This window comes from Cetorhinus maximus, chromosome 13, assembly GCF_964194155.1.
Source record: "Cetorhinus maximus chromosome 13, sCetMax3.hap1.1, whole genome shotgun sequence".
In the NCBI taxonomy this organism is placed as follows: Eukaryota; Metazoa; Chordata; class Chondrichthyes; order Lamniformes; family Cetorhinidae; genus Cetorhinus; species Cetorhinus maximus.
This window is the reverse complement of record NC_135891.1, coordinates 118,364,429-118,378,141: the sequence shown is the minus strand read 5'-3', so window position 1 is coordinate 118,378,141 and position 13,713 is coordinate 118,364,429. Positions and strand designations below refer to the sequence as shown.

The 13,713-nt window shown below is 45.0% G+C and overlaps 1 protein-coding gene across 4 annotated transcripts in view; it reads left to right on the top strand.

Annotated features, from left to right (window-relative positions):
- The first annotated feature begins 230 nt into the window (after window positions 1–230).
- Window positions 231–13,713, top strand: part of LOC144689027 (ras-related protein Rab-3A) — a 36,041-nt gene continuing 22,558 nt past the window's right edge. Inside the window, exons 1-2 of one of the 4 annotated variants that reach the window (XM_078556138.1) lie at window positions 266–314; window positions 1,066–1,162. The gene's annotated coding sequence lies outside the window, so the exon portion shown is untranslated. Of the gene's footprint in view, window positions 315–1,065; window positions 1,172–10,213; window positions 10,314–13,713 lie in introns of those variants that run through there. The other 3 variants (XM_078556139.1, XM_078556137.1, XM_078556140.1) reach the window with 3 other exon arrangements.

The window sequence follows — 13,713 nt, the reverse complement described above, 5'->3', positions numbered from 1 at the left end:
AAATTAAGACTTGCCAGGAGTTTCAACATTTTATTTAAATTTGCTGAGGTTCATTTCTTGATTGCTGGTGGCTGCAAATAAAAATAATAACATGGGAGAAAAATAAGTTGCATCTGAATTGAGAGGTTGGAGGGTGCTCTGGGGTCTTATTGGATGCCTGAGCTGTCAATCAATGTCCATGTGGCTCCGCCCCTTCTCCCAGCCTGGGCCCGTGAGTGACGTCAGCAGGAGCTGTCAATCAGCCGCTTCTGCTGCTGCCGCTGCTGCTGCTGCAGTCTTTGCAAAGGAGCGGTACTGAGGCAAACAATTTAAAGGTAAGGGTTAAGGGAGGGCGCTGGGGTCGAGCGGACAGCGCAGGGCATCAGATTGCAATCGTTGCCCCATGTTGCATATAATTTAACATCTTGAATTGCAACAGTTTTCGTTCATATTAGCGATTTTTTTTCATAACCTTCATTTGACATAGAATGTCAGAGAGTTGGGGGGAGAAAGAGATGAAATGAGAAGGGGTGGGGAGGAGTTGGGCAAATTGAAATATTGCTCTCCAAAAATTAAAGGTCGCAGGTCTTTTTTTTTTGTTAATGGCCGATGCTGGAAGTGATGTTGATCTTCTTGGTTCATTCATTCTGGATCCCTTTAGCCTGTCTTGTCATTGCAAGCTCCACCTCAGAGCCAGCATCCGCTGGCTATAGATTCATCCAAAGGCATCGACCTTCCGTGCTGCTGAGGCTGTGATGGACCAGTCTTGCTGCTTTGTCCAGCAGCCGTGAAACTGAGCCCAGTAGCATCGCCCTGTGCCTCTTCCCTGCAGATTTACTGAATGGGAGAGGATGGGGAGGGGAGGGGAAGAGATTGATATATTTCCCATTGACCTACTGACTGATCCCCACAAGATAAATTGTGGCAGAAATTAACTGTAAATAATTTACAATGTGAACCGTGAGATGCATGTATTATGTGTTCAGTGATACATCCGACGGACAGTAAATACAACGTATCTTAACATGAATAACATATCCAGTGTAGGCAGAAAATGGTTACGAGGTTGCTTTTTCTTTTCGACAGAGGACAAGCGACCCCCAGCTGGAGTGCACTGGTTCTGTGCTGGAGGAACTCGGTCCACAGTTTATTTATAATCTGCCCAATAGAGGGCACAAGGCTGGTAGATACGGTATAGGGTTTACGTGTATTGCTTCCACAGGGATTAGTCTTTGCCTGTTACTGAGCTTCTGACTAACAGTCAGTGTTGTCACTGGGCTTAAGTTACGACTAAACTAGGTAAAAATCAATGTCATTCTAAACACTTAAGTGATGTGCATTAATTTTGTGTCTGCTGCTGTTAATTTGTCCTTTACAATTGCTGCAACAATTAATGTTGTATCTCAGGGTTATACAGTGACAGACTTATCCCCACTAATACTGTAACCCAGTGTTATACAGTGACAGACCTGTCCCCACCAGTACTGTACCCCAGTGTTATACAGTGACAGACCTGACCCCACCAGTACTGTACCCCAGTGTTATACAGTGACAGACCTGTCCCCACCAGTACTGTACCCCAGTGTTATACACTGAGAGACCTGTCCCCACCAGTACTGTACCCCAGTGTTATACAGTGACAGACCTGTCCCCACCAGTATTGTACCCCAGTGTTATACAGTGACAGACCTGACCCCACCAGTACTGTACCCCAGTGTTATACAGTGACAGACCTGACCCCACCAGTACTGTACCCCAGTGTTATAGCGTGACAGATCTGTCCCCACCAGTACTGTACCCCAGTGTTATACAGTGACAGACCTGCCCCCACCAGTACTGTACCCCAGTGTTATACAGTGACAGACCTGTCCCCACCAGTACTGTACCCCAGTGTTATACAGTGACAGACCTGTCCCCACCAGTCCTGTACCCCAGTGTTATACAGTGAAAGACCTGTCCCCACCAGTACTGTACCCCAGTGTTATACAGTGACAGACCTGTCCCCACCAGTACCGTGCCCCAGTGTTATACAGTGACAGACCTGTCCCCGCCAGTACTGTATCCCAGTGTTATACCATGACAGACCTGTCCCCACCAGTACTGTACCCCAGTGTAATACCGTAACAGACTTGCCCCCACCAGTACTGTACCCCAGTGTTATACAGTGACAGACCTGTCCCCACCAGTACTGTACCACAGTGTTATACAGTGACAGACCTGTCCCCACCAGTACTGTACCCCAGTGTTATACAGTGACAGACCTGTCCCCACCAGTACTGTACCCCGGTGTTATACAGTGACAGACCTGTCCCCACCAGTACTGTACCCCAGTGTTATACAGTGACAGACCTGTCCCCACCAATACTGTACCCCAGTGTTATACAGTGACAGACCTGTCCCCACCAGTACTGTACCCCAGTTAGTCAGCCTCAGCAATGGCTTTTTGAATTGCTATTTTTTGCATTACCTCAATACTGTTGTTGGGATCTTGCTGTGTGCAAACTGGCTGCCATATTTTATAAATTACAATAGTGACTACATTTAAAGAACCTCTTGATGTACTGTATTTGGCATGTTGTGTAGTTGTGTAAGGTGCTATATAAATTTGTACATAGGCACAGGAGTAGGCCATTCAGCCCCTCAAGTTTGTTCTGTCATTCAGTAAGATCGTTGCTGATCTGTGTTTTAACTGCGTTTACCCTCCTTTGTTCTGTAATCCTAAATACCCTTTTGTACCAAAAAAACTATCAATAACTGTTTTAAAAGTTTCAGTTTACTCCCAACCTCAATGGATTTTAGGGGTGAGAGTCTCCGATCTTGCTATCCTTTTCATGAAGATGTCCTAAGTATAATTTTCCAAAGTTCCCTCAATCCAGGAAATGTTCTTTTAGATTGAAAAATTGTGCATGTCACTCTGCTATTTAAGGAACTGAGGGGGGTACCAGGGAATTCTAGGCCAGTTAATGTAACATCTGTTGTTGGGAAATTTCCAGAGCCTATAATTAAAGGTAAGGGTCCGAACTTGTTGAAAATTTTCAGCTGGTCAGGGAGAGCAGGCATGGATTTGTAAAGGGTAAGTCATGCCTAATAAATCTGATGGATGTTTTGGAGGTGACTAAAGCATTAGACAGGGGTATGTATACAGATGTTATTCATACGGACTTCCAGGAGGCATTGGGAAAAGTTCCTGATAAGAGACTGTTAGCTGAAGCTGAAGCTCATGGAACTGAAGGCAAATTATTGACCTGGTTAGGAAATTGCTGAGTGACAGGGGACACAGAGTGGGGATAATGGGCACATACTCTAACCGGCTGGACATGACTAGTGATGTTCCACAAGAACGGCTGGTGAAATTTAAATTCAAGTCGTAATATGGAATTGAAAAGCTAGCCTTGGTAATGGTACCATGAAACCACTGTCGATTATCATAAAAGCCCATCTGGTTCACTAATGTCCTTTGGAAATCTGTCGTCCTTACCTGGTCTGCCCTACTTGTGACTCCAGACCCACAGCAATGTGGTTGATTCTTAACTACCCTCTGAAATGGCCCAGCAAGCCACTCAGTTGTATCAAAACCTACAAAAAGGAATGAAACCGGATGGACCACCCGGCATCGATCTAGGCACTGGAAATCACAACAGCAGTGTCAGCCCTGTCGACCCTGCAAAGCCCTCCTTACGAACATCTGGGGGCTAGTGCCAAAATTTGGAGAGCTGCCCCACAAACTAGTGAAGCAACAGCCTGACATAGTCATACTCATGGAATCATACCTTACAGGTAATGTCCCAGACACCACCATCACCATCCCTGGGTATGTCCTGTCCCACCGGCAGAACAGATCCACCATGGCATACAGTCAGGAGGGCATTACCCTGGGAGTTCTCAATATCGACTCTGCACCCCATGAATGCACATGGCATCAGGTCAAACTTGGACAAGGAAACCTCCTGCTGATTATCATGTACCACCCTCCTTCAGCTGATGAATCAGTGCTCCTCCATGTTGAACACCACTTGGAGGAAGCACTGAGGGTGGCAAGGGTGCAGCCTGTACTCTGGGTGGGGGACTTCAATGTCCATCACCAAGAGTGGCTTGGTCACACCACTACTGACTGAGTCTTAAAGGACATAGCAGCTAGACTGGGTCTGTGGCAGGTGGTGAGGGAACCAAGTGGGAAAAACCTATTGATCTCACCAACCTGCCTGTCGGAGATACATCTGTCCATGACAGTATTGGTAGGAGTGACCACCGCACATTCTTTGTGGAGATGAAGTCCTGCCTTTACATTGAGGATACCCTACATCGTGTTGTGTGGCATCACCACCGTGCTAAATAGGATAGATTTCAAACAGATCTAGCAACTCAAGTCTGGGCATCCATGAGGCGCTGTGGGCCGTCAACTGCACAGAATTGTACTCAACCGCAATCTGTAACCTCATGGCCTGGCATATTCCCCCTTCTACCATCACCATCAAGCCAAGGGTACAACCCTGGTTCAATGAAGAGTGCAGGAGGGCATGCCAGGAGCAGCACTAGGCATAACTAAAAATGAGGTGTCAATCTAGTGAATCTACAACATAGGACTACTTACATTCCAAACAGTGAAAGCAGCAAGTGATAGACAGAGCTAAGTGATCCAACAACCAAAGATTGGATTTAAGCTCTGCAGTCCTGCCACATCCAGTTGTGAATGGTGGTGGACAATTAAACAATTAACAGGAGGAGGAAGCTCCATAAATATCCCCTTACTCAAAAATGGAGGAGCTCAGCACATCAGTGCAAAAGATAAGGCTGAAGCATTTGCAACAATCTCCAGCCAGAAGGGCAGAGTGGCTGATCCATCTCGGCCTCCTCCAGAGGTCCCCAGCATCACAGATGCCAGCCTTTTGCCAATTTGATTCACTCCACATGATAGCAAGAAACGACTGAAGGCACTGGATACTACAAAGGGCCCTAACAATATTCCGGCAGTAGTACTAAAAACTTGTGCTCCAGGACGACCTGCACCCTTAGCCAAACTGTTCCTGTACAGCTACAACACTGCCATCTATGTCCTGTCCACAAAAAAACAGGTCAAATCCAACCAGGCCAATTACCACCCCACCAGTCTACTCTCGATCATCAGCAAATTGATGGAAGGGCTCATTGGTAATGCTATCAAGTGGCACTTACTCAGCAATAACCTGCTCACTGACAGTCAGTTTGGATTCCACCAGGGCCTGAAGGTGTCAGCTGTGGCTCAGTTTATAGCACCCTCGCCTTTGAATCAGAGGGTTGTGGGTTCATGTCCCACTCCTGGAAAACCAAGAACTGTGATTGTACTCAAAAGAAGTTGCAATCTGTGACTGTTGGTAACTTGAAAGAGTTTCCACCAGGGCCACTCAGCTCCTGACCTCGCTACAGTCTTAGTTCAAACATGGACAAAAGAGCTGAACTCCAGGGGTGGGATGAGAGTGACTACTTGACCTTGACATCATTACAGTATTTGACCGAGTGTGGCATCAAGGAGGCCGAGCAAAACTGGAATCAGGGGGAAACTCTCTGCTGGTTGCTGCCATACCTATGTTACGGACAGGAGCAGGCATTAATTTAAACTGCACTAATTTCTTCTCTTACCCCCTGTCCGTAAACGGAAAGGTGTTTTTGATTTGCCTTTATAAGCGGTGGCATATTTCCCAACCCCTCAGTTTTGGTGTGATCCAATTTTCTATTAATAACCCCACTGCAAACTCCAGATAGGATGAACTCAGAGGGTTAGTTTTTTTGCACACCCTCAAATGCGGGAGGAGGGTCACAACGTTGCATTCATACAGAAAAAAGAGGGATAGAGAAAAGAAAGATTTACAGTACAGAGACCAAAGAGAAAAGAAATAGTGTTTCACCTGGGTTCCAGAGTCCAGCATCAAAGTCCAGTGAGGTCTTCCTTCACCGAGGTCGGTGACCTGAAACTGATGCTGGATAATTCACTTTCACTGTGGTGTTGACTTCACATGAGATAAGGCATACAGAGATGAATTGGTCTTGTAGGTGATGGTACAGCATTTCCAGCAGTGTAGATGGGGACAGGTGTCCAACCTGGGCCAGAGCTTCTTGTCTGTGAGGCTGCTAGTCAGATGGTTAAAAAAAGCAGACCCAGACTTTGCAGTTCAGCAAGGCAATATTACTGGTTCCACAAGTCAGAGGCCCATGTCACATGACTCCCACCTCCCCACACTGTATTTTACAAAGGACGTGTATCCCTCGTCTGGGTCCCTGAGATTGTTAAATGTCTCAACCGTTAAGAATTGAAAGGAAGATTGTGGGGTCCTTTGTCTTAGCAGACGAGCAGACTCCTGTTGGCCAGCCTGGGTTATGAAATGCAGATGACCTTTGTATAGCTCTCTTTGAATTTGGCCTGTGCAGCCCAGAGGGGGTCATTAGTGGTTCTTCAGGAATACTGATGTGCAAGCTTCCCCGATGCTGCCAGGTAGCTTCTTTTGTTCGGGGTCACAGACAGACATAGATTCAACAATTTTAGGTCTTTGTCCAGTTTGAATTTTTTAGCGATAGCAATGAGCATATGTCTATATATTTTATATAAAATAATACAGAGTGAGGTTTTCGTGCCTCACACCTAGCACAAAGAAAGATGGTCGTGATTGTTGGAGGTCAATCATCTCAGTTCCAGGACAGCAATCAGGGTGGTGTCTGAGGCCCAACCATCTTCAGCTGCTTCATCAATGACCTTCCTTCCATCATAAGGTCAGAAGTGGGGATGTTCGCTGATGATTGCACAATGTTCAGCACCATTCACGACTCCTCAGATACTGAAGCAGTCCATACCCATATGCAGCAAGAACTGGGCAATATCCAGGCTTGGGCTGACAGTGGTATGTAACATTCACACCACACAAGTGCCAGCAATGACCATCTCCAACAAGAGAGAATCCAAAAATCGCCCCTTGGCATTCACTGGCAGTACCTTTGCTGAATCCCCCACTATCAACAGACCCTGAACTGGACTAGCCATAGAAATACTGTGGCTACAAGAGCAGGTCAGAGGCTGGGAATCCTGCAGAGAGCAACTCACCTCCTGACTCCCCAAAGCCTGTCCACCATCTACAAGGCATAAGTCAGGAGTGTACTGGAATGCGCTCCACTTGCCTGGATGAGTGCAGCTCCAACAACACTTAAGAAGCTCGACACTATCCAGGACAAAGCAGCCCACTTGATTGGCACCCCATCCCCCACCTTCAACATCCACTCCCTCCTCCACCAATGCACAGTAACAGCAGTGTGTACCATCTATAAGATGCACTTCAGAAACTCACCAAGGCTCCTTTGGCAGCACCTTCGAAACACGTGACCTCAACCATCTAGAAGGACAGATGCAGCAGATGCATGGGAACATTACCATCTGCAAGTTCCCCTCCAAGCCAGACACCATCCTGACAAGGAAATATATCACCGTTCCTTCACTGTCCCTGGGTCAAAATCCTGGAACTCCCTCCCTAACAGCACTGTTGATGTACCTACACCACATGGACTGCAGTTGTTCAAGAAGGCAGTTCACCACCACCTTCTTAAGGGCAACTAGAATGGGCAATAAATGCTGGCTTAGCCAGCACCACCCATACCTCATGAAAGAATAAAATACTGAAAATAAATAAAAGGCTAATAGAACGCTGGTCTTTATTTCTAGAGGACTAGAATACAAGGTAAGGGAGAAGTCATGCTTCTGCTATACAAAGCCTGGTGATCACACCTGGAGTACTGAGAGCTTTTCTGGGCCCCACACCTCCACACCTTAGGAAGGATGTACTGATGTTGGAGGGAGTGCAGTGCAGGACTCCAAGGATTCATCTTCAAGGAGAGATTACACAAACTAGGTTTGCACTGCATGGAATTTAGAAGGTTAAGGGGAAATTTGATCCAAGTTTTCAAGATGTCAAGGGGAACAGACAGGTTAGATTGGGAGAAACAATTTCTCACAGTTAGGAAAATGAGGATTAGGGAACACAGTCTAAAAATTTGAGACACACCTTTCGGGAGTGAAATTCAGAAACACACCTACACACAAAGGTAATAGAAGTTTGGGACTCCATTCCAAATGTGGCAGTTGATGTCAGATCAATTTTTAATTTTCAATCTGAGATTGATAGATTTTTGTTAACCAAAGGTATTAAGGAATATGGGGAAAAGTTAGGTATATGGAGTTAGGTCACAGCTCAGCAATGATCTCACTTAATGACGGAACAGGCTCGAGAGTCCCAATGGCCACCTCCTGTTCTTATAGTCCTGTTAGCTGAGGTTCAGATGGTGGTATTCTGACCGAGTCAGAAGATTGCTGGGTCTAAGTCCTATTCCAGAGATTACTGACTGAGTGCTACATTGTCAGAGGTGCCTTCTTTCGGATGAGACATTGCCTTCTCAGTTGAAATAAAAGATCCCATAAAAGATTCTATTTGAAGAAGAACAGAGGAGTTATCCCTAGTGTCGTGGCCAATATTTATCTTCAATCAACATTACTAAAACAGAAATACAAAAGCAAAATATAGCAGATGCTGGAAATCTGAAATAGGAACAAAAAAAGCTGGAAAAACTCAGCAGGTCAGGCAGCATCTGTGAAGAGAAATGGAGTTGACATTGCAGGTTGATGACTTTGAACCTTTCTCTCTCCACAGATGCTGAGTTTTTTCACCTTTTTTTGTTGTTGTTATTTATTATAAGTAAAACAGATTTTGTTATCACATTGCTGTTTGTGGGAGCTTGCTGTGCACAAATTGGCTGCCACATTTCCTACATTACAACCACGAGCATGCTTCAAATGTACTTCATTAGCCGCAAAGCGCTTTGAGACGCCCAGTGGTGATGAAAGGCACTAGTTCAATGCAAGTCTTTCTTTCTACATGTGACTCACAATTAATAGGACTAGCTTGAAGTACTTACTGAGGTTGCCAATGCTGGGGCCAAGTAAATGGTGTGCATGGCAGTGAATTTTGAGGTTTTCTGAACCAGACCCATTTGTGTCTTCCCCACCTCCTCCTTCCTGGGAAATGGGTACCAGCACCTCCGACCCCACTCTCTCAACAAATGTGCCCTCCCACAGTCCTGTACCTGTTTCCCCCCACCCTGGCTCCACTATTCCCTCACGTGTAAACATAGCTTGTGAACTTTGACAGATTATTTCTCCAGTGGTGCATTACACCAAACCTGGTCCTGTCCTCACTCATTCCCAGCATCCATTGACTTTCCAGCGGTGATCCCTGGGCAGGGATCGAGAACAGGAATTCTGACAGATTGCTCCCCAGCCCCGCCCACTGCCTTCTGCAGTTGCTGTCATGGGAGGCATTTGGTATGATCCAGGGAAGCTGGGTCAGTTTTGGAAGTTCCTGACTTCTTTCGCCTTGTTAAAGGTTTATATCCAACTGCAGGCAGAAACATGCCTAAGCAGCGAATCTCCAAGGGATAAAACTCCATTTCCCACTCATCCCAATATTCCGTGGTGAGAGTAAGTGCTCGTTCCAATATTTGAAGAGGCTGCTCCTCCATTTTTGGCTGCACTTCAACCCCACGTTCCTAATCTTTGGCTACCCGCTGCAGAGGGAACCAAGTGAGTTGGAGGGACCTGGTGGCCATCCAGACTCCCTGCCTGTTTTCCACAGCTGTGTTCACACCTGGGTGATCCTGAGGAGCTGTGTTTGCCGGTACACTGGAGGCCTTTCATGAGTGGTGAGCTTCGTCAATCTGCAGGGCCAAATGGTGTTCCTTCAAAAGGGGCAACTTGGAAACTCTCTGAAATCCGATGACACAGTCATCCTCACTGTGTTGCCTCCAAACTCCAAAGGTATCCATTGGGATAGCATCTGATACACCCCAACCGCTGGTATCCATGGTGATAGCATCTGATACACCCCAACCACTGGTATTCATAGTGATAGTATGTGATACATCCCAACTGCTGGTGCCCATGATAATCCCGTGATGCCTCCCAGTCACACATGCTGCCTCCTACCATTGGGTATCCAATGGTGATAGTGTGTGCTGTTTTGGTAATCCTTAGTATCTGTGGTGACAGCGCATGTTGCCCTGGTGACCTGTGGTATCCATGGCAAAATTAAATTCTCACACTGAGCCTGCCTGAGCTGTTGGCAGCCTGCTATCACAGCTCACTTGCTGATGACGTTAATGCAGTGTTGAGTCAACTCCTGGTTTGTTTCCGTCTTGTAACAACACAGGATCACAGCTTCAAATTGAAACTTCGAGGAGGGGGAAGAGAGAGAGAGCACATTGAGCTTCCTGGGGACGTGGGAGCAAGTCTGTGCTTCCTCAGACTTGGAGCAACGAAAGAACTTGTATTTAATCTTTTATCACCTCAGGTCAAGTGCTTTACAGTCATTGAAGTACTTTTGAAATGATGTCATGTTAAATGTACATGGAATTACAGCAAATTTTACACCACAGAACAGACCTCTCAGCCCAACACTAATATGGTCCACATGAGCCTCCTCCACTTTACTTCATGTCACCCTATCAGCATACCCTTCCCTTCATACATACAGGCATCATTGAACAAGGAAGAAAGGCAAATAAAAATGTTGGTCGTTCACTGTAGATTTGTTGGTGAAGAGTCACAGGGACATTTTGCAGCCCCTCAGTGTAGGGCCAAGATTGAGAAAAATAGGCACAAAGATATGAGAAACCAGACTTGGGTTTTGAAAGACTGCAGATTCTAGAAAGCAAGAAAGTTTGGGGAAGAGGAGGGATCTACAGTCAAGGTACTGGAGAACATGAGATACAGAATTTTGATTTCAACATAATTGAGAAATGGGATATCCCATGATACAATAGGATGTAGCATCAAACTTGCTTGGCAAGTTTTGTCCATGTATCTCTTCTGAAGTTGTGAGGGAAAGGGGAATGAGAGGGATACAAGGGCCTTCATGGAGTGAAGGGTAGGGACTTTAGCAACTGGAATTTTTAAGAACAGAATTAGACCCATCAAGGTCCTTTTTGATTGATCTCAAACCCACTTACCCACTTTGTCACCATATCCCCTCAATTCCACCTCTTCAGAAATCCACCTAATTGTTTCTTGACCTATTGATGAAAACATTTCTTGGTCGCTAATTCCACAAGCTTGATCATCCCTTGTGCCCAAATATTTCAATACATTTCTCCTAATTCCTTATCTTGATTTGTAACTCTCATCCATCCCTTTGCTATCTCGAGACTCAACTATTCCAATGGATTCCTGACTGGCCTCCCATCTTGTGTCCTCTGGTAATTTGAGTTCATCCAAAACTCTGCTGCCCCTATCCTAACTTTCACTAAATCCCATTCATCCATTATGTCCTAAGCTCACTAACCTACATTGGCTAACAATCTGGCAATACCTCAGTTTTCAAATTCTCATCCTTGAGTTCAAATCCCTCCATGGCCTTACTCCTCCCTTTCCCTTTAACCTACTGCAGCACTACAACCCTCCAAGATCTCTACACTTTTCCAATTCTGGACTCTTCCTGAAAAACTTCAAACTAGAGTTGGAAACCCCTAATCTTTTGGAACTCTCTGCTAAGGAAGGCTGCAGTGAGAAGATGGGAAAATGAAAGGGAGAAGGTAGCTTGCAAATATTGAAAAGAAGCAATGTGGTTGACTCTTAACTGTCCTCTGAAATAGCCTAGCAAGCCATTCAGCTGAGCAGTATATCCTGACCTTGCCAGTACTGCCTACAACCTGTGAATGAATCGAGAAAGCAAGAGTGTAGTTCATGTGCTCTGCATTATTTTGACTAGTTTTTCAGTGCGGCGCTGAGGGAGTGCCATTTTGCAAGTGAAGGAGGAGGTCTTCCCAGTGCCCTGGTGAACATTCCTCCCAAAACCACCACCATCACCAAAGCAAAAATGACTAATCTGTTGTTTATGTCGTGGTTTAGTTGCTTTCAAAAGAAAAACTAGATGAGTACAAAAGAGAAAAGGGAATAAAAAGATGTCCTGAAAGGCTGAGATGAGATTGATGGAATGGGAGGAGACTTGTATGAAATATGAACACCCGAACTGTTTGAATTTTTTAAAGAGGCAACTAAAGTAATGGACAGGGGAACATCTATGGACATTTATATGGACTTCCAGAAGGTACTGGATTAAGTCCCTTATAAGAGACTTAGCTCAAGTTGAAGATCATGGAATTGAAGATTATTGACGTGATTGGGAAATTGGCTGAGTGACAGGAGACAGAGGGTAGGGTTAATGGGTAGATACTCTCACTGGAAGAATGTGACAAGTGATATCTCACAGGAATCAGCTATTTTATTATATTTATTAATGACTTTGGGATAAAAAGCCACATGTCCAGATTGATCAAGGTCACAAAGATAGGCAGCATTGTACACAATGTGAAGCATAAAATAACAAAGTTAAGTGAATGGGCAAAACTGTAGCAATTGGATTTCAATGTAGGCAAATGCGACATCATCCAGTTTGGACATAAAAAGGATAAAACAGGGCATTTTCTAAATAGTGAAAAGCTGGAAACAATGGAGGTCCAAAGAGATTTAGGGGTCCAGGTACATAGATCATAAAATGTCCTGAACAGGTACAGAAAATAATCAAAAAGGCAAATGGAATACTGGCCTTTATATCTGGAAGTCGAGAATGCAAAGAGGTAGAGGACATGCTTCAGCTAAACCAGGCGTGTCCAACCCATGACCCAGGGGTCACAATGTGATTCCCAAAGCCTCTGTATCCAGCCTCCAGAGCCAGTGTTCAAACTATGGGTAAATTCAATTAAAGATTCTGCGAGGAGCTGCTCCTCCAATCAGAGGCAGTGCTGTCCTTTGTTTGCTGCTGATAGGCTCACTGCTGATAGGCTCATCACAGCAAAAAGGCAAAAAAAGCTTTATTAGTTGGCTTTGCTGCTTGACACTTTTAATGATCATTTTTATCAATTTTTTTTAAATGATCAATTTATTGCTTTGACACTGATTTAAAAAAAATGTTTAACATTCTGCCAAACATTATCTTTCTGAAATTTACCCATCGGCCCATTGAGTAAGGAAAAAATGGCAATGTGCCCCCTGCGTCCCCACACCCCCCCATCCCACGCTGAGCAAGCCTGAGCTAAACCACGTCCTGGTTAGACCACACTTGGTAGTGAGCAATTCTGGGCACCACACCTTAGGAAGGGTATAATGGCCTTGGAGGGTAGGTGTACCAAGGGTTAAATTCTGAGGAAAGATGTCACAAACTAGGGTTTGTTTCCCTAGAATTTAAATGGTTAAGTGGTAATTTGATTGAAGATTTCAAAATATTAAGAGGAACATCTAAGATAGATGGAGAGAAACTACTTCAGCTGGTTGGGGAATCTAGGTCCAGGGGGCAGAGTCTAAAAATGAGAGCCAGACCTTTCAGGAGTGAAATTAGAAAACACTTCCACACACAAAGGGTGGTAAAAGTTTGGAACGCTCTTCCATAAACAACAATTGATGCTGGATCAATTGTTAATTTTAAATCTGAGATTGATAGATTTTTGTTATTCAAAGGTCTTAAAGGATATGGGATAAAGGTGGGTAAATGGAGTTAGGTCACAGATAAGCCATGACCTCATTGAATGGTGGTACAAGGGGGCAAATGGCTTCCTCCTGTCCTTATGTTTCTGTGTACCAGCACAGACTAGTTGGACAAATGGCCTGTTTCTGTGCTATATATACAGTGTAATACTGTCTGCAAGATCTTGCAGTCTTGACTCCATAACTAC